The sequence below is a fragment of the Chiloscyllium plagiosum genome, unplaced genomic scaffold (assembly GCF_037043375.1).
Source record: "Chiloscyllium plagiosum isolate Xiang-an unplaced genomic scaffold, Cpla_swu_hap1 HiC_scaffold_39, whole genome shotgun sequence".
In the NCBI taxonomy this organism is placed as follows: Eukaryota; Metazoa; Chordata; class Chondrichthyes; order Orectolobiformes; family Hemiscylliidae; genus Chiloscyllium; species Chiloscyllium plagiosum.
In genome coordinates, this window is record NW_028270177.1 from 86551037 (window position 1) to 86571145 (window position 20109).

Here is a 20109-nt window from a genome sequence, read left to right on the forward strand (position 1 = left end):
TGCACGAGAGAGAGGGAAAGAGAATGCGTGTGTGAGAGAGAGAAAATGTATATGTGAGAGAGAGAGAGAATGCATGCATAAGAGAGAGGGAAAGGGAATGCGTGCGTAAGAGTGAGAGAATGCGTGCGTGAGAGAGAGGGAAAGAGAATGCGTGTGTGTGAGAGAGAGACAATGCGTGCGTGCGAGAGAGAGAGAACGCATGCCTGTGAGAGAGGGAAAGAGAATGCATGCATGAGAGAGAGGGAAAGAGAATGCGTGTGTGTGAGAGAGAGAATGCGTGCATTCAAGAGAGAGAGAATGCGTGCATGTGAGAGAGACAGAGAGAATGCATGCGTGCGAGAGAGAGAGAATGTGGCGTGAGAGAGAGAGAGAATGCGTGCGTGTGTGAGAGACAGAGAATGCGTATGTGCAAGAGAGAGAGAATGCGTGCGTGTGAGAGAGAGAGAATGCATGTGTCAGAGTGAGAGAATGCATGTGTGAGAGAGAGAATGCGTGTGTGAGAGAGAGAGAATGCATGGTGAGAGAGAGAGAGAATGCGTGCATGCGTGAGAGAGCCAATGCGTGTGTGCGAGAGAGAGAGAATGCATGCATGTGAGAGAGAGGGAAAGAGAATGTATGCGTGCGTGCGCGAGAGAGAATGCGTGTGTGAGAGAGGGAGAATGAGTGTGTGCATGCAAGACAGAGAGGATGCGTGCGTACGTGAGAGGGAAAGAGAATGCATGCGTGCGAGAGAGACAGAGAGAATGCGTGTGCACGAGAGAGAGAGAATGCGTGAGAGAGACAATGCGTGCGCACCAGAGAGAGAGAATGCTTGCGTGCGAGAGAGGGAGATTGCGTGTGTGTGTGTGAGAGAGAGAATGCGTGTGTGAGAGAGACAATGCGTGCGTGCAATAGAGACAGAATGCTTGCTTGCGAGAGAAAGAATGCGTGCGTGAGAGAGAGAGAATGCGTGCGTGGGAGAGAGAGAATGCGTGCGTGAGAGAGAAAGTGAATGCGTGCGTGCGTGAGAGAGACAATGCGTGCGTACCAGAGAGACAGAATGATTGCGTGCGAGAGAGAGAGAATGCGTGTGTGAGAGAGAGAGAGAATGCGTGCGTGCGAGAGAGAGAGAGAATGTGTGCGTGCGTGAGAGAGAATGTGTGCGTGTGAGAGAGACAGAATGCTTGCATGCGAGAGAGAGAATACATGCATGTGTGACAGAGAGAGAGAATGCGTGTGCGCGTGAGAGAGACAATGCGCGCGTGCGAGAGAGAGAGAATGCTTGCGTGTGAGAGAGACAGAGAGAATGCGTGCGAGAGAGAAGGAAAGAGAATGCGTGCATGTGAGAGAGAGAGAATGCGTGTGTGAGAGAGAGAGAGAATGCGTGCGTGCGTGAGAGAGACAATGCATGCGTGCGAGAGAGACAATGCTTGCATGCAAGAGAGAGAGAGAATGCGTGTGTACAAGAGAGAGAGAATGTGTGTGCGAGAGAGAGAGAGAATGCGTGCATGTGAGAGAGAATGCGTGCATGTGAGAGAGACAGACAGAATGCATGCATGTGAGAGAGAGTGAATGCGTGTATGCAAGAGAGAGAGAATGCGTGTGTGAGAGAGAGAGACAGAGAGAATCGGTGTATGAAAGAGAGAACGCGTACATGCGAGAGAGAGATTATGCATGTGTGTGTGAGAGAGAATTCATGTGTGCGTGAGAGCGAGAGAATGAGTGTGTGCGAGAGAGAGAATGCGTATGCAAGAGAGAATGCATGTGTGAGAGAGAGAATGCGTGCGTGCCAGAGAGAGAGAATGCATGCATGTCAGAGAGGGAAAGAGAATGCGTGCATGAGAGAGAGAATGCGTGCGTGAGAGAGAGGGAAAGTGAATGCGTTTTGAGAGAGAGAGAATGCGTGTGTGAGAGAGAGAGAGAGAATGCGTGCGTGAAAGAGAGGGAAAGAGAATGTGTGCGTGAGTGAGCGAGAGAGAATGAGTGCGTGTGTGTGAGAGAGGGAGAGAATGCATGCGTGTGAGAGAGAGAGAGAATGCCTGCATGCGAGAGAAAGAATGCGTGCGTAAGAGAGAGGGAAAGAGAATGCGTGTGTGAGAGAGAGAGACAATGTGTGTGTACCAGAGAGAGAGAGAACACGTGTTTGTGAGAGAGGGGAGAGAATGCGTGTGTGAAAGAGAGAGAGAATGCGTTTGTGAGAGAGACAATGCGTGCGTGCAAGAGAGACAGAATGCTTGCATGCGAGAGAGAGAGAATGCATGCGTGCGAGAGAGAGGCAATGCGTGTGTGCAAGAGAGAGAGAATGCGTGCATGTGAGAGAGACAGAAATAATGAGTGCGTGAGAGAGAGGGAAAGAGAATGCGTGCGTGAGAGAGAGAGAAGGGGTGTGTGTGAGAGAGAGACTGCATGCATGCGAGAGAGAGAGAGAATGCATGCGTGCGAGAGAGAGAGAGAGAGAATGCATGCGTGCGTGCGTGAGAGAGAATGAAAGACAATGCATGTGTGTGAGAGAGAGAGAATGCGTGCGAGAGAGAGGGAAAGAGAATGTGTGCATGCGAGAGAGACAGAGAGAATGCGTGTGCGCGAGAGAGAATGCGTGAGAGAGACAATGCGTGCGCACCAGAGAGAGAGAATGCTTGCGTGCGAGAGAGGGAGATTGCGTGTGTGTGTGTGAGAGAGAGAATGCGTGTGTGAGAGAGACAATGCGTGCGTGCAATAAAGACAGAATGCTTGCTTGCGAGAGAAAGAATGCGTGCGTGAGAGAGAGAGAATGCGTGCGTGGGAGAGAGAGAATGCGTGCGTGAGAGAGAAAGTGAATGCGTGCGTGCGTGAGAGAGACAATGCGTGCGTACCAGAGAGACAGAATGATTGTGTGCGAGAGAGAGAGAATGCGTGTGTGAGAGAGAGAGAGAATGCGTGCGTGCGAGAGAGAGAGAGAATGTGTGCGTGCGTGAGAGAGAATGTGTGCGTGTGAGAGAGACAGAATGCTTGCATGCGAGAGAGAGAATGCATGCATGCGTGACAGAGAGAGAGAATGCGTGTGCGCGTGAGAGAGACAATGCGTGCGTACCAGAGAGACAGAATGATTGCGTGCGAGAGAGAGAGAATGCGTGTGTGTGAGAGAGAATGCGTGCGTGCGAGAGAGAGAGAGAATGTGTGTGTGCGTGAAAGAGAATGTGTGCGTGTGAGAGAGACAGAATGCTTGCATGCGAGAGAGAGAATGCATGCATGCGTGACAGAGAGAGAGAATGCGTGTGCGCGTGAGAGAGACAATGCGCGCGTGCGAGAGAGAGAGAATGCTTGCGTGTGAGAGAGACAGAGAGAATGCGTGCGAGAGAGAAGGAAAGAGAATGCGTGCATGTGAGAGAGAGAGAATGCGTATGTGAGAGAGAGAGAGAATGCGTGCGTGCGTGAGAGAGACAATGCATGCGTGCGAGAGAGACAATGCTTGCATGCAAGAGAGAGAGAGAATGCGTGTGTACAAGAGAGAGAGAATGTGTGTGCGAGAGAGAGAGAGAATGCGTGCATGTGAGAGAGAATGCGTGCATGTGAGAGAGACAGACAGAATGCATGCATGTGAGAGAGAGTGAATGCGTGTATGCAAGAGAGAGAGAATGCGTGTGTGAGAGAGAGAGACAGAGAGAATCGGTGTATGAAAGAGAGAACGCGTACATGCGAGAGAGAGATTATGCATGTGTGTGTGAGAGAGAATTCATGTGTGCGTGAGAGCGAGAGAATGAGTGTGTGCGAGAGAGAGAATGCGTATGCAAGAGAGAATGCATGTGTGAGAGAGAGAATGCGTGCGTGCCAGAGAGAGAGAATGCATGCATGTCAGAGAGGGAAAGAGAATGCGTGCATGAGAGAGAGAATGCGTGCGTGAGAGAGAGGGAAAGTGAATGCGTTTTGAGAGAGAGAGAATGCGTGTGTGAGAGAGAGAGAGAGAATGCGTGCGTGAAAGAGAGGGAAAGAGAATGTGTGCGTGAGTGAGCGAGAGAGAATGAGTGCGTGTGTGTGAGAGAGGGAGAGAATGCATGCGTGTGAGAGAGAGAGAGAATGCCTGCATGCGAGAGAAAGAATGCGTGCGTAAGAGAGAGGGAAAGAGAATGCGTGTGTGAGAGAGAGAGACAATGTGTGTGTACCAGAGAGAGAGAGAACACGTGTTTGTGAGAGAGGGGAGAGAATGCGTGTGTGAAAGAGAGAGAGAATGCGTTTGTGAGAGAGACAATGCGTGCGTGCGAGAGAGACAGAATGCTTGCATGCGAGAGAGAGAGAATGCATGCGTGCGAGAGAGAGGCAATGCGTGTGTGCAAGAGAGAGAGAATGCGTGCATGTGAGAGAGACAGAAATAATGAGTGCGTGAGAGAGAGGGAAAGAGAATGCGTGCGTGAGAGAGAGAGAAGGGGTGTGTGTGAGAGAGAGACTGCATGCATGCGAGAGAGAGAGAGAATGCATGCGTGCGAGAGAGAGAGAGAGAGAATGCATGCGTGCGTGCGTGAGAGAGAATGAAAGACAATGCATGTGTGTGAGAGAGAGAGAATGCGTGCGAGAGAGAGGGAAAGAGAATGTGTGCATGCGAGAGAGACAGAGAGAATGCGTGTGCGCGAGAGAGAATGCGTGAGAGAGACAATGCGTGCGCACCAGAGAGAGAGAATGCTTGCGTGCGAGAGAGGGAGATTGCGTGTGTGTGTGTGAGAGAGAGAATGCGTGTGTGAGAGAGACAATGCGTGCGTGCAATAAAGACAGAATGCTTGCTTGCGAGAGAAAGAATGCGTGCGTGAGAGAGAGAGAATGCGTGCGTGGGAGAGAGAGAATGCGTGCGTGAGAGAGAAAGTGAATGCGTGCGTGCGTGAGAGAGACAATGCGTGCGTACCAGAGAGACAGAATGATTGTGTGCGAGAGAGAGAGAATGCGTGTGTGAGAGAGAGAGAGAATGCGTGCGTGCGAGAGAGAGAGAGAATGTGTGCGTGCGTGAGAGAGAATGTGTGCGTGTGAGAGAGACAGAATGCTTGCATGCGAGAGAGAGAATGCATGCATGCGTGACAGAGAGAGAGAATGCGTGTGCGCGTGAGAGAGACAATGCGTGCGTACCAGAGAGACAGAATGATTGCGTGCGAGAGAGAGAGAATGCGTGTGTGTGAGAGAGAATGCGTGCGTGCGAGAGAGAGAGAGAATGTGTGCGTGCGTGAAAGAGAATGTGTGCATGTGAGAGAGACAGAATGCTTGCATGCGAGAGAGAGAATGCATGCATGCGTGACAGAGAGAGAGAATGCGTGTGCGCGTGAGAGAGACAATGCGCGCGTGCGAGAGAGAGAGAATGCTTGCGTGTGAGAGAGACAGAGAGAATGCGTGCGAGAGAGAAGGAAAGAGAATGCGTGCATGTGAGAGAGAGAATGCGTATGTGAGAGAGAGAGAGAATGCGTGCGTGCGTGAGAGAGACAATGCATGCGTGCGAGAGAGACAATGCTTGCATGCAAGAGAGAGAGAGAATGCGTGTGTACAAGAGAGAGAGAATGTGTGTGCGAGAGAGAGAGAGAATGCGTGCATGTGAGAGAGAATGCGTGCATGTGAGAGAGACAGACAGAATGCATGCATGTGAGAGAGAGTGAATGCGTGTATGCAAGAGAGAGAGAATGCGTGTGTGAGAGAGAGAGACAGAGAGAATCGGTGTATGAAAGAGAGAACGCGTACGTGCGAGAGAGAGATTATGCATGTGTGTGTGAGAGAGAATTCATGTGTGCGTGAGAGCGAGAGAATGAGTGTGTGCGAGAGAGAGAGAGAATGCGTATGCAAGAGAGAATGCATGTGTGAGAGAGAGAATGCGTGCGTGCCAGAGAGAGAGAATGCATGCATGTCAGAGAGGGAAAGAGAATGCGTGCATGAGAGAGAGAATGCGTGCGTGAGAGAGAGGGAAAGTGAATGCGTTTTGAGAGAGAGAGAATGCGTGTGTGTGAGAGAGAGAGAGAATGCGTGCGTGAAAGAGAGGGAAAGAGAATGTGTGCGTGAGTGAGAGACAGAGAATGAGTGCGTGTGTGTGAGAGAGGGAGAGAATGCATGCGTGTGAGAGAGAGAGAGAATGCCTGCATGCGAGAGAAAGAATGCGTGCGTAAGAGAGAGGGAAAGAGAATGCGTGTGTGAGAGAGAGAGACAATGTGTGTGTACCAGAGAGAGAGAGAACACGTGTTTGTGAGAGAGGGGAGAGAATGCGTGTGTGAAAGAGAGAGAGAATGCGTTTGTGAGAGAGACAATGCGTGCGTGCGAGAGAGACAGAATGCTTGCATGCGAGAGAGAGAGAGAATGCATGCGTGCGAGAGAGAGGCAATGCGTGTGTGCAAGAGAGAGAGAATGCGTGCATGTGAGAGAGACAGAAATAATGAGTGCGTGAGAGAGAGGGAAAGAGAATGCGTGCCTGAGAGAGAGAGAAGGGGTGTGTGTGAGAGAGAGACTGCATGCATGCGAGAGAGAGAGAGAATGCATGCGTGCGAGAGAGAGAGAGAGAGAGAGAATGCATGCGTGCGTGCGTGAGAGAGAATGAAAGACAATGCATGTGTGTGAGAGAGAGAAAATGCGTGCGAGAGAGAGGGAAAGAGAATGCGTGCATGCGAGAGAGACAGAGAGAATGCGTGTGCGCGAGAGAGAATGCGTGAGAGAGACAATGCGTGCGCACCAGAGAGAGAGAATGCTTGCGTGCGAAAGAGAGAGAGTGCGTGTGTGTGTGAGAGAGAGAGAATGTGTGTGTGAGAGAGACAATGCGTGCGTGCAATAGAGACAGATGCTTGCTTGCGAGAGAAAGAATGCGTGCGTGAGAGAGAGAGAATGCGTGCGTGGGAGAGAGAGAATGCGTGCGTGAGAGAGAAAGTGAATGCGTGCGTGCGTGAGAGAGACAATGCGTGCGTACCAGAGAGACAGAATGATTGCGTGCGAGAGAGAGAGAATGCGTGTGTGTGAGAGAGAGAGAATGCGTGCGTGCGAGAGAGAGAGAGAATGTGTGCGTGCGTGAAAGAGAATGTGTGCGTGTGAGAGAGACAGAATGCTTGCATGCGAGAGAGAGAATGCATGCATGCGTGACAGAGAGAGAGAATGCGTGTGCGCGTGAGAGAGACAATGCGCGCGTGCGAGAGAGAGAGAATGCTTGCGTGTGAGAGAGACAGAGAGAATGCGTGCGAGAGAGAAGGAAAGAGAATGCGTGCATGTGAGAGAGAGAGAATGCGTGTGTGAGAGAGAGAGAGAATGCGTGCGTGCGTGAGAGAGACAATGCATGCGTGCGAGAGAGACAATGCTTGCATGCAAGAGAGAGAGAGAATGCGTGTGTACAAGAGAGAGAGAATGTGTGTGCGAGAGAGAGAGAGAATGCGTGCATGTGAGAGAGAATGCGTGCATGTGAGAGAGACAGACAGAATGCATGCATGTGAGAGAGAGTGAATGCGTGTATGCAAGAGAGAGAGAATGCGTGTGTGAGAGAGAGAGACAGAGAGAATCCGTGTATGAAAGAGAGAACGCGTACGAGCGAGAGAGAGATTATGCATGTGTGTGTGAGAGAGAATTCATGTGTGCGTGAGAGCGAGAGAATGAGTGTGTGTGTGAGAGAGAGAGAATGCGTGTGCAAGAGAGAATGCATGTGTGAGAGAGAGAATGCGTGCGTGCCAGAGAGAGAGAATGCATGCATGTCAGAGAGGGAAAGAGAATGCGTGCATGAGAGAGAGAATGCGTGCGTGAGAGAGAGGGAAAGTGAATGCGTTTTGAGAGAGAGAGAATGCGTGTGTGAGAGAGAGAGAGAGAATGCGTGCGTGAAAGAGAGGGAAAGAGAATGTGTGCGTGAGTGAGAGAGAGAGAATGAGTGCGTGTGTGTGAGAGAGGGAGAGAATGCATGCGTGTGAGAGAGAGAGAGAATGCCTGCATGCGAGAGAAAGAATGCGTGCGTAAGAGAGAGGGAAAGAGAATGCGTGTGTGAGAGAGAGAGACAATGCGTGTGTACCAGAGAGAGAGAGAACACGTGTTTGTGAGAGAGGGGAGAGAATGCGTGTGTGAAAGAGAGAGAGAATGCGTTTGTGAGAGAGACAATGCGTGCGTGCGAGAGAGACAGAATGCTTGCATGCGAGAGAGAGAGAATGCATGCGTGCGAGAGAGAGGCAATGCGTGTGTGCAAGAGAGAGAGAATGCGTGCATGTGAGAGAGACAGAAATAATGAGTGCGTGAGAGAGAGGGAAAGAGAATGCGTGCGTGAGAGAGAGAGAAGGGGTGTGTGTGAGAGAGAGACTGCATGCATGCGAGAGAGAGAGAGAATGCATGCGTGCGAGAGAGAGAGAGAGAGAATGCATGCGTGCGTGCGTGAGAGAGAATGAAAGACAATGCATGTGTGTGAGAGAGAGAGAATGCGTGTGTGTGAGAGAGACAGAATGCTTGTACGTGAGAGAGAGAGAATGCATGCGTGCGTGAGAGAGAGAGAGAATGCATGCGTGCGTGCATGAGAGAGAGGGAAAGAGAATGCGTGTGTGAAAGAGAGAGAGAATGCGTGTGTGTGAGAGAGAGAATGCTTGCGTGAGAGAGAGAGAGGCAATGCGTGCGTTACTGAGGGAAAGAGAATGCGTGTGTAAGAGAGAGAGACAATGTGTGCATGAAAGAGAGAGAGAATGCGTGTGTGAGAGAGACAGAGAGAATGCGTGCATTCGAGAGAGAGAGAATGCGTGTGTGAGAGAGACAGAGAGAATACGTGCATTCGAGAGAGAGAGAATGCATGCATGTGAGAGAGACAGAGAGAATGCGTGCATGTGAGAGAGAGAGAATGCGTGCGTGTGAGAGAGAGAGACAATGCATGTGTCAGAGAGAGAGAATGCATGCGTGTGAGAGAGAGAGAGAATGCATGTGTCAGAGAGAGAGAATGCATGCGAGAGAGAGAGAATGCGTGCATCCAAGAGAGAGGGAGAATGCGTGCTTAAGAGAGAGGCAAAAAGAATGCGTGTGTGAGAGAGAGAATGCGTGTGTGAGAGAGAGAGCATGCATGGTGAGAGAGAGAGACAATGTGTGCATGCGTGAGAGAGGGAAAGAGTATGCATGCATGCGCGAGTGAGAGGAAATGCGTTTGCGTGAGAAAGAGAATGCGTGCGTGCATGCGAGAGAGAGAGAATGCTGCGTAAGAGAGAAGGAAAGAGAATGCGTGCGTGCGAGAGAGAAGATGCGTGTGAAAGAGAAGGAAAGAGAATGCATGCATGCGAGAGAGACAGAGAGAATGCGTGTGTGTGAGAGAGAGAATGAGCGCGTGAGAGAGAGAGAGAATGCGTGCATGAGAGAGAGAGAGAATGCATGTGTGTGAGATAGAGAGAATGCGTGCGTGCGAGAGAGAGAGAATGTGTGCATGCGTGAGAGAGACAATGCATGCGTGCGAGAGAGACAGAATGCTTGCATGTGAGAGCGAGAGAGAATGCATGCGTGCGTGAGAGAGAGAGAGAATGCGTGTGTGCGTGAGAGAGAGGGAAAGAGAATGCGTGTGTGAGAGAGAGAGAATTCGTGTGTGAGAGAGAGAGAATGCGTGCATCGGTGAGAGAAACTATGCGTGCGTGCGAGAGAGAGAGAGAGAATATGTGCATGAGAGATAGAGAATGCGTGCGTGTGAGAGAGAGTGAATGCATGTGTGTGAGAGAGAGGGAATGAGAATGTGTGCGTGCGAGAGAGAGAGAATGCGTGTGTGAGAGAGAGAAAATGCGTGCGTGCATGAGAGAGACAATGCATGCGTGCGAGAGAGACAATGCTTGCATGCGAGAGAGAGAGAGAATGCCTGCGAACAAGAGAGAGAGAATGTGTGCGTGCGAGAGAGAGAGAATGTGTGCATGCAAGAGAGAGAGAATGCGTGCATGCGAGAGAGAATGCGTGCATGTGAGACAGACAGAATGCATGCATGTGAGAGAGAGTGAATGCGTATGTGCAAGAGAGAGAGAATGCTTGTGTGAGAGAGAGAGACAGAGAGAATCCGTGTATGAGAGAGAGAGAACGCGTGCGAGCGAGAGAGAGAATGCATGTGCGCATGAGAGAGAATTCTTGTGTGCGTGAGAGTGAGAGAATGAGTGTGTGTGAGAGAGAGAGAATGCGTGTGTGTGAGAGAGAATGCGCATGAGAGAGAGAGAATGCGTGCGTGCAAGAGTGAGAGAATGCATGCGTGCGAGAGAGAGAGAGAATATGTGCATGTGTGAGAGAGAGGGAAAGAGAATGCTTGTGTAGAGAGAGAGAGAACTCGTGTGTGAGAGAGAGTGAATGTGTGCGTGCGAGAGAGAGAGAGAATGCATGTGTTAGAGAGGGAAAGAGATTGCGTGTGCATGAGAGAGAGACAATGTGTGCATGAAAGAGAGAGAGAATGCATGTGTGTGAGAGAGAGAAAATGCATGTGTGTGTGAGAGAGAGAATGCGTGCGTGCGAGAGAGAGAGAATGCGTGTGTGAGAGAGACAGAGAGAATGCGTGCATTCGAGAGAGAGAGAATGCATGCATGTGAGAGAGACAGAGAGAATGCGTGCGTGCGAGAGAGAGAGAATGCATGTGCGTGAGAGAGAGAGAATGCGTGTGTGTGAGAGAGAGAGAGAATGCATGTGTCAGAGAGAGAGAATGCATGTGTGTGAGAGAGAGAGAGAATGCATGTGTCAGAGAGAGAGAATGTATGCGAGAGAGAGAGAATGCGTGCATCCGAGAGAGAGGGAGAATGCGTGCTTAAGAGAGAGGCAAAAAGAATGCGTGTGTGAGAGAGAGAATGCGTGTGTGAGAGAGAGAGCATGCATGGTGAGAGAGAGACACAATGTGTGCATGCGTGAGAGAGGGAAAGAGTATGCATGCATGCGCGAGTGAGAGGAAATGCGTTTGCGTGAGAAAGAGAATGCGCGCGTGCATGCGAGAGAGAGAGAATGCTGCGTAAGAGAGAAGGAAAGAGAATGCGTGCGTGCAAGAGAGAGGATGCGTGTGAAAGAGAAGGAAAGAGAATGCGTGCATGCGAGAGAGACAGAGAGAATGCGTGTGTGTGTGTGAGAGAGAATGAGCGCGTGAGAGAGAGAGAGAATGCGTGCATGAGAGAGAGAGAGAATGCATGTGTGTGAGATAGAGAGAATGCGTGCGTGCGAGAGAGAGAGAGAATGTGTGCATGCGTGAGAGAGACAATGCATGCGTGCGAGAGAGACAGAATGCTTGCATTTGAGAGCGAGAGAGAATGCATGTGTGCGTGAGAGAGAGAGAGAATGTGTGTGTACGTGAGAGAGAGGGAAAGAGAATGCGTGTGTGAGAGAGAGAGAATTCGTGTGTGAGAGAGAGAGAATGCGTGCATGCGAGAGAGAGAGAATGCGTGCGTAAGAGAGATGGAAAGATAATGCGGGTGTGAGAGAGAGAATGCATGTGTGAGAGAGAGCATGCGTGCATGCATGAGGGGGAAAGAGAATGCATCTGTGAGAGAGAGAGAGAATGCGTGCATCAGAGAGAGGGAAAGAGAATGTGTGCGTAACAGAGAGAGAAAGAGAATGCGTGTGTGAGAGAGAGAATGCGTGTGTGAGAGAGAGAGAATGCGTGCGTCGGTGAGAGAAACTATGCGTGCGTGCGAGGGAGAGAGAGAGAATATGTGCATGAGAGAGGGGGAAAGAGAATGCGTGCATGAGAGAGAGAGAATGCGTGCGTGTGAGAGAGAGTGAATGCATGTGTGTGAGAGAGAGAATGCGTGTGTGCATGAGAGAGACAATGTGCGCATGCGAGAGAGAGAATGCTTGCATGTGAGAGAGACAGAGAGAATGCGTGTGAGAGAGAGGGAATGAGAATGTGTGCGTGCGAGAGAGAGAGAATGCGTGTGTGAGAGAGAGAAAATGCGTGCGTGCATGAGAGAGACAATGCATGCATGCGAGAGAGACAATGCTTGCATGCAAGAGAGAGAGAGAATGTGTGTGTGCGAGAGAGAGAGAATGTGTGCATGCGAGAGACAGAATGCGTGCATGCGAGAGAGAATGCGTGCATGTGAGACAGACAGAATGCATGCATGTAAGAGAGAGTGAATGCGTATGTGCAAGAGAGAGAGAATGCTTGTGTGAGAGAGAGAGACAGAGAGAATCCGTGTATGAGAGAGAGAGAACGCGTGCGAGCGAGAGAGAGAATGCATGTGCGCATGAGAGAGAATTCTTGTGTGCGTGAGAGTGAGAGAATGAGTGTGTGTGAGAGAGAGAGAATGCGTGTGTGTGAGAGAGAATGCGCATGAGAGAGAGAGAATGCGTGCGTGCAAGAGTGAGAGAATGCATGCGTGCGAGAGAGAGAGAGAATACGTGCATGTGTGAGAGAGAGGGAAAGAGAATGCTTGTGTAGAGAGAGAGAGAACTCGTGTGTGAGAGAGAGTGAATGTGTGCGTGCGAGAGAGAGAGAGAATGCATGTGTTAGAGAGGGAAAGAGATTGCGTGTGCATGAGAGAGAGACAATGTGTGCATGAAAGAGAGAGAGAATGCATGTGTGTGAGAGAGAGAGAATGCATGTGTGTGTGAGAGAGAGAATGCGTGCGTGCGAGAGAGAATGTGTGCGTAAGAGAGAGGGAAAGAGAGGGCGTGTGAGAGAGAGAGAGAATGCATGTGTGAGAGAGAGAGCGATTGCGTGTGTGAGAGAGAGAATGCGTGTGTGGGAGAGAGAGAATGTGTGCGTGCGTGAGGGAGGGGGAAAGAGAATGCGTGTGTGTGTGAGAGAGAATGCGTGTGTGAGAGAAATGGAAAGAGAATGCGTGCGTAAGAGAGAGGGAAAGAGAATGCGTGCGTGAGAGAGAGATAATGCGTGCATGTGTGAGAGAGAGAGAAAGAATGCGTGCGTGCGAGAGTGAGAGAATTTGTGCGTGCGCGAGAGAGAGAGAATGCATGCGTGTGAGAGAGAGAGAGAATGCATGTGTCAGAGAGAGAGACTGCATGCAAGAGAGAGAGAATGCGTGCATCCGAGAGAGAGGGAGAATGCGTGATTAAGAGAGAGGCAAAGCGAATGCATATGTGAGAGAGAATGCGTGTGTGAGAGCGAGAGAATGCATGGTGAGAGAGATAGAGAATGTGTGCATGCGTGAGAGAGGGAAAGAGAATGCATGCATGCGCGACTGAGAGAAAATGCGTTTGTGTGAGTGAGAGAATGCGTGCGTGCATGCGAGAGAGAGAGAATGCGTGCGTAAGAGAGAGGGAAAGAGAATGCGTGTGTGCGAGAGAGAGAATACGTGCGAAAGAGAAGGAAAGAGAATGCGTGCATGCGGGAGAGACAGAGAGAATGCGTGTGTGAGAGAGAGAGAATGCGTGCGTGCGTGAGCGAGAGAATGCTTACGTGCGAGAGAGAGAGAATGCGTGCGTGAGAGAGAGAGAGAATGCGTGTGTGAGTGAGAGAGAGAATGCATGTGTGTGATTTAGAGAGAATGCGTGCATGCGTGAGCGAGAGAATGCTTACGTGCGAGAGAGAGAGAATGCGTGCGTGAGAGAGAGAGAGAATGCGTGCGTGAGAGAGAGAGAGAATGCATGTGTGTGAGATAGAGAGAATGCATGCGTGCGTGAGAGATAGAGGGAATGCGTGCGTGCATGAGAGAGAGGGAAAGAGAATGCGTGTGTGAGAGAGAGAGAATGCGTGCGTGCGAGAGAGAGCGAATGCGTGCGTAAGAGAGATGGAAAGATAATGCGGGTGTGAGAGAGAGAATGCATGTGTGAGAGAGTGAATGCATGCATGCGTGAGGAGGAAAGAGAATGCATCTGTGAGAGAGAGAGAGAGAATGCGTGCATGAGAGAGAGGGAAAGAGAATGTGTACGTAACAGAGAGAGAAAGAGAATGCGTGTGTTAGAGAGAGAATGCGTGTGTGAGAGAGAGAGAATGCGTGCGTCGGTGAGAGAAACTATGCGTGCGTGCGAGAGAGAGAGAGAATATGTGCATGAGAGAGGGGGAAAGAGAATGCATGCGTGAGAGAGAGAGAATGCGTGCGTGTGAGAGAGAGAATGCATGTGTGTGAGAGAGAGAATGCATGTGTGCGCGTGAGAGAGACAATGCGCGCATGCGAGAGAGAGATAATGCTTGCATGTGAGAGAGACAGAGAGAATGCGTGTGAGAGACAGGGAAAGAGAATGTGTGCGTGCAAGAGAGAGAGAATGCGTGTGTGAGATAGAGAATGTGTGCGTGCATGAGAGAGACAATGCATGCGTGCGAGAGAGACAATGTTTGCGTGCGAGAGAGAGAATTCGTGCGTACAAGAGAGAGAGAATGTGTGCGTGCGAGAGAGAGAGAATGCGTGCATACGAGATAGAATGCGTGCATGTGAGACAGACAGAATGCATGCATGTGAGAGAGAGTGAATGCGTGTGTGCAAGAGAGAGAGAATGCGTGTGTGAGAGAGAGACCGAGAGAATCCGTGTATGAGAGAGAGAGAGAACGCGTGCGAGTGAGAGAGAGAATGCATGTGCACATGATCGAGAATTCTTGTGTGCGTGAGAGCGAGAGAATGAGTGTGTGCGAGAGAGATAAAATGGGTGTATGTGAGAGAGAATGCGCATGAGAGAGAGAGAATGCGTGCGTCGGTGAGAGAAACTATGCGTGCGTGCGAGAGAGAGAGAGAATATGTGCATGAGAGAGGGGGAAAGAGAATGCATGCGTGAGAGAGAGAGAATGCGTGCGTGTGAGAGAGAGAATGCATGTGTGTGAGAGAGAGAATGCATGTGTGTGCGTGAGAGAGACAATGCGCGCATGCGAGAGAGAGATAATGCTTGCATGTGAGAGAGACAGAGAGAATGCGTGTGAGAGACAGGGAAAGAGAATGTGTGCGTGCAAGAGAGAGAGAATGCGCGTGTGAGAGAGAGAATGTGTGCGTGCATGAGAGAGACAATGCATGCGTGCGAGAGAGACAATGTTTGCGTGCGAGAGAGAGAATTCGTGCGTACAAGAGAGAGAGAATGTGTGCGTGCAAGAGAGAGAGAATGCGTGCATGTGAGACAGACAGAATGCATGCATGTGAGAGAGAGTGAATGCGTGATTGCAAGAGAGAGAGAATGCCTGTGTGAGAGAGAGACAGAGAGAATCCGTGTATGAGAGAGAGAGAACGCGTGCGAGCGAGAGAGAGAATGCATGTGCACATGAGCGAGAATTCTTGTGTGCGTGAGAGCGAGAGAATGAGTGTGTGCGAGAGAGAGAGAATGGGTGTGTGTGAGAGAGAATGCGCATGAGAGAGAGAGAATGCGTGCGTGCAAGAGTGAGAGAATGCATGCGTGCGAGGGAGAGAGAGAATACGTGCATGCGTGAGAGAGAGGGAAAGAGAATGCTTGTGTAGAGAGAGAGAATGCGTGCGTGAGAGAGAAAGTGAATGCGTGCGTGCGAGAGAGAGAGAGAATGCATGCGTTAGAGAGGGAAAGAGATTGCGTGTGTGTGAGAGAGAGACAATGTGTGAGTGAAAAAGAGAGAGAATGCGTGTGTGAGAGAGAGAGAGAATGCATGTGTGAGAGAGAGAGCGAATGCGTGTGTGAGAGAGAGAATGCATGCGTGAGGGAGGCGGAAAGAGAATGCGTGTGCGTAAGAGAGAGGGAAAGAGAATGCTTGCGTGAGAGAGAGAGAATTCGTGCGTGAGAGAGAGGGAAACAAAATGCGTGTGTGAGAGAGAGAGAAAGTATCTGTGAGAGAGAGAGAGAATGCGTGTATGAGAGAGAGAGAATACGTGTGTGAGAGAGAGAGAGTGAATGCGTGCGTGCATGAGAGAGAGGAAAAGAGAATGCGTGTGTGAGAGAGAGAGAATGTGTGTGTGAGAGAGAGAGAGAATGCGTGCATAAGAGAGAGGGAAAGAGAATGCGTGCATAAGAGTGAGAGAATGCGTGCGTGAGAGAGACGGAAAGAGAATGCGTGTGTGTGAGAGAGAGACAATGCGTGCGTGCGAGAGAGAGAGAACGCATGCCTGTGAGCGAGGGAAAGAGAATGCGTGCGTGAGAGAGAGGGAAAGAGAATGCGTGTGTGAGAGAGAGAGAATGCGTGCATTCGAGAGAGAGAGAATGCGTGCATGTGAGAGAGACAGAGAGAATGCATGCGTGCGAGAGAGAGAGAATGTGGCGTGAGAGAGAGAGAATGCATGCGTGTGTGAGAGAGAGAGAATGCGTGCGTGTGTGAGAGAGAGAATGCATGTGTGGGAGAGAGAGAATGCATGGTGAGAGAGAGAGAGAATGCGTGCATGCGTGAGAGAGGCAATGCGCGTGTGCGAGAGAGAGAGAAAGAATGCATGCGTGTGAGAGAGAGGGAAGGAGAATGTATGCGTGTGTGAGAGAGGGAGAATGAGTGCGTGCATGCAAGAAAGAGAGAATGCGTGCGTAAGAGAGAGAGGGAAAGAGAATGCATGCATGCGAGAGAGAGAATGCGTGTGCGTGAGAGAGAGAGAATGTGTGCGTGCGTGAGAGAGACAATGCGTGCGTACCAGAGAGAGAGAATGCTTGCGTGCGAGAGAGAGAGAATGCGTGTGTGAGAGAGAGAGAGAATGCATGTGTGAGAGAGAGAGATAATGCGTGTGTGAGAGAGACAATGCGTGCGTGCGATAGAGACAGAATGCTTGCTTGCGAGAGAGAGAATGCGTGCGTGCGAGAGAGAGACAATGCGTGTTTGCAAGAGAGAGAGAATGCGTGCGTGAGAGAGAAAGTGAATGCGTGCGTTCGTGAGAGAGACAATGCGTGCGTACAAGAGAATGATTGCATGTGAGACAGAGAGAATGCGTGTGTGTAAGAGAGAGAGAATGCGTGCGTGCGAGAGAGAGAGAGAATGTGTGCGTGCGTGTGAGAGAATGTGTGCGTGTGAGAGAGACAGAATGCTTGCATGCGAGAGAGAGAGAGAATGCATACATGCGTGAGAGAGAGGGAAAGAGAATGCGTGTGTGAGAGAGAGAGAGAGAATGCGTGTGTGTGTGAGAGAGAATGCGTGCTTGAGAGAGAGGGAAAGAGAATGCGTGCGTAAGAGAGAGGGAAAGAGAATGCGTCTGTGAGAGAGAGAATGCGTGTGTGAGAGAGAGAGAATGCGTGCATAAGAGAGATGGACAGAGAATGCATGCGTGAGAGAGAGAGAGAATACATGTGTGTGAGAGAGAGAGAATGCGTGCTTTTGAGAGATAGAATGCGTGCATGGGAGAGGGGGAAAGAGAATGTGTGCGTGAGAGAGAGAGAATGCGTGCATGAGAGAGAGAGAATGCGTGCGTGAGAGAGAAAGTGAATGCGTGCGTGCATGAGAGAGACAATGCGTGCGTACCAGAGAGACAGAATGATTGCGTGCGAGAGAGAGAGAATGCGTGTGTGTGTGAGAGAGAGAATGCATGCATGCGTGAGAGAGAGGGAAAGAGAATGCGTGTGTGAGAGAGAGAGAGAGAATGCGTGTGTGTGAGAGAGAGAATGCGTGCTTGAGAGAGAGGGAAAGAGAATGCGTGCGTAAGAGAGAGGGAAAGAGAATGCGTCTGTGAGAGAGAGAATGCGTGTGTGTGAGAGAGAAAATGCGTGCTTTTGAGAGAGAGAATGCGTGCATGGGAGAGGGGGAAAGAGAATGCGTGCATGAGAGAGAGAGAATGCGTGCATGAGAGAGAGAGAATGCGTGCGTGAGAGAGAAAGTGAATGCGTGCGTGCATGAGAGAGACAATGCGTGCGTACCAGAGAGACAGAATGATTGCGTGCGAGAGAGAGAGAATGCGTGTGTGTGAGAGAGAGAGAATGCGTGCGTGCGAGAGATAGAGAGAATGTGTGCGTGCGTGAGAGAGAATGTGTGCGTGTGAGAGAGACAGAACGCTTGCATGCGAGAGAGAGAGAGAATGCATGCATGCATGAGAGAGAGAGAGAATGCATGTGCGCGTGAGAGTGACAATGCGCACGTGCGAGAGAGAGAGAATGCTTGCGTGTGAGAGAGACAGAGAGAATGCGTGCGAGAGAGAAGGAAAGAGAATGCGTGCATGCGAGAGAGAGAGAGAATGCGTGTGTGTGAGAGAGAGAGAATGCGTGCGTGCGTGAGAGAGAGAGAATGCGTGCGTGAGAGAGAAAGTGAATGCGTGCGTGCATGAGAGAGACAATGCGTGCGTACCAGAGAGACAGAATGATTGCGTGCGAGAGAGAGAGAATGCGTGTGTGTGTGAGAGAGAGAATGCATGCATGCGTGAGAGAGAGGGAAAGAGAATGCGTGTGTGAGAGAGAGAGAGAGAATGCGTGTGTGTGTGAGAGAGAATGCGTGCTTGAGAGAGAGGGAAAGAGAATGCGTGCGTAAGAGAGAGGGAAAGAGAATGCGTCTGTGAGAGAGAGAATGCGTGTGTGTGAGAGAGAGAATGCGTGCTTTTGAGAGAGAGAATGCGTGCATGGGAGAGGGGGAAAGAGAATGCGTGCATGAGAGAGAGAGAATGCGTGCATGAGAGAGAGAGAATGCGTGCGTGAGAGAGAAAGTGAATGCGTGCGTGCATGAGAGAGACAATGCGTGCGTACCAGAGAGACAGAATGATTGCGTGCGAGAGAGAGAGAATGCGTGTGTGTGAGAGAGAGAGAATGCGTGCGTGCGAGAGATAGAGAGAATGTGTGCGTGCGTGAGAGAGAATGTGTGCGTGTGAGAGAGACAGAACGCTTGCATGCGAGAGAGAGAGAGAATGCATGCATGCATGAGAGAGAGAGAGAATGCATGTGCGCGTGAGAGTGACAATGCGCACGTGCGAGAGAGAGAGAATGCTTGCGTGTGAGAGAGACAGAGAGAATGCGTGCGAGAGAGAAGGAAAGAGAATGCGTGCATGCGAGAGAGAGAGAGAATGCGTGTGTGTGAGAGAGAGAGAATGCGTGCGTGCGTGAGAGAGAGAGAATGCGTGCGTGAGAGAGAAAGTGAATGCGTGCGTGCGTGAGAGAGACAATGCGTGCGTACCAGAGAGACAGAATGATTGCGTGCAAGAGAGAGAGAATGCGTGTGTGTGAGAGAGAGAGAATGCGTGCGTGCGAGAGAGAGAGAGAATGTGTGCGTGCGTGAGAGAGAATGTGTGCGTGTGAGAGAGACAGAAGCTTGCATGCGAGAGAGAGAGAGAATGCATGCATGCGTGAGAGAGAGAGACAATGCGCATGTGCGAGAGAGAGAGAATGCTTGCGTGTGAGAGAGACAGAGAGAATGCATGCGAGAGAGAAGGAAAGAGAATGCGTGATTGCGAGAGAGATAGAGAGAATGCGTGTGTGAGAGAGAGAATGCATGCGTGCGTGAGAGAGACAATGCATGCGTGCGAGAGAGGTAATGCTTGCATGCGAGAGAGAGAGAGAATGCGTGTGTACAAGAGGGAGAGAATGTGTGCGTGCGAGAGAGAGAGAATGCGTGCATGCGAGAGAGAATGCGTGCATGTGAGAGAGACAGACAGAATGCATGCATGTGAGAGAGAGTGAATGCGTGTATGCAAGAGAGAGAGAATGCGTGTGTGAGAGAGAGAGACAGAGATAATCCGTGTGTGAGAGAGAGAGAACGCTTACGAGCAAGAGAGAGAGAATGCATGTGTGTGTGAGAGAGAATTCATGTGTGCGTGAGAGCGAGAGAATGTGCGTGTGCGAGAGAGAGAGAGAATGCGTGTGCAAGAGAGAATGCATGTGTGAGAGAGAGAGCGAATGCGTGCGTGCCAGAGAGAGAGAGAATGCATGCGTGCGTGCGTGAGCGAGAGGGAAAGAGAATGCGTGTGTGAGAGAGAGAGAGAGAATACATGTGTGAGAGAGAGAATGCGTGCGTGTGAGAGAGAGTGCGTGCGTGTGTGAGAGAGACAATGCGTTTGTGCGAGAGAGAGAGAGAATACGTGCATTGGAGAGGGGGAAAGAAAATGCGTGCGTGAGAGAGAGAGAATGCGTGTGTGAGAGAGAGAGAATGCGTGTATGTGTGAGAGAGAGAATGCGTGTGTGCGTGAGAGAGACAATGCGCGCGTGCGAGAGAGAGAGAGTGCTTGCGTGTGAGAGAGACAGAGAGAATGCATGCAAGAGAGAGGGAAAGAGAATGCGTGTGTGCGAGAGAGAGAGAATGCGTGTGTGAGAGAGAGAGAATGTGTGCGTGCGTGAGAGAGACAATGCATGCGTGCAAGAGAGACAATGCTTACGTGCGAGCGAGAGAGATAATGCGTGCGCACAAGAGAGAGAGAATGTGTGCGTGCGAGAGAGAGAGACAATGCGTGCGTGTGAGAGAGAGAGAAT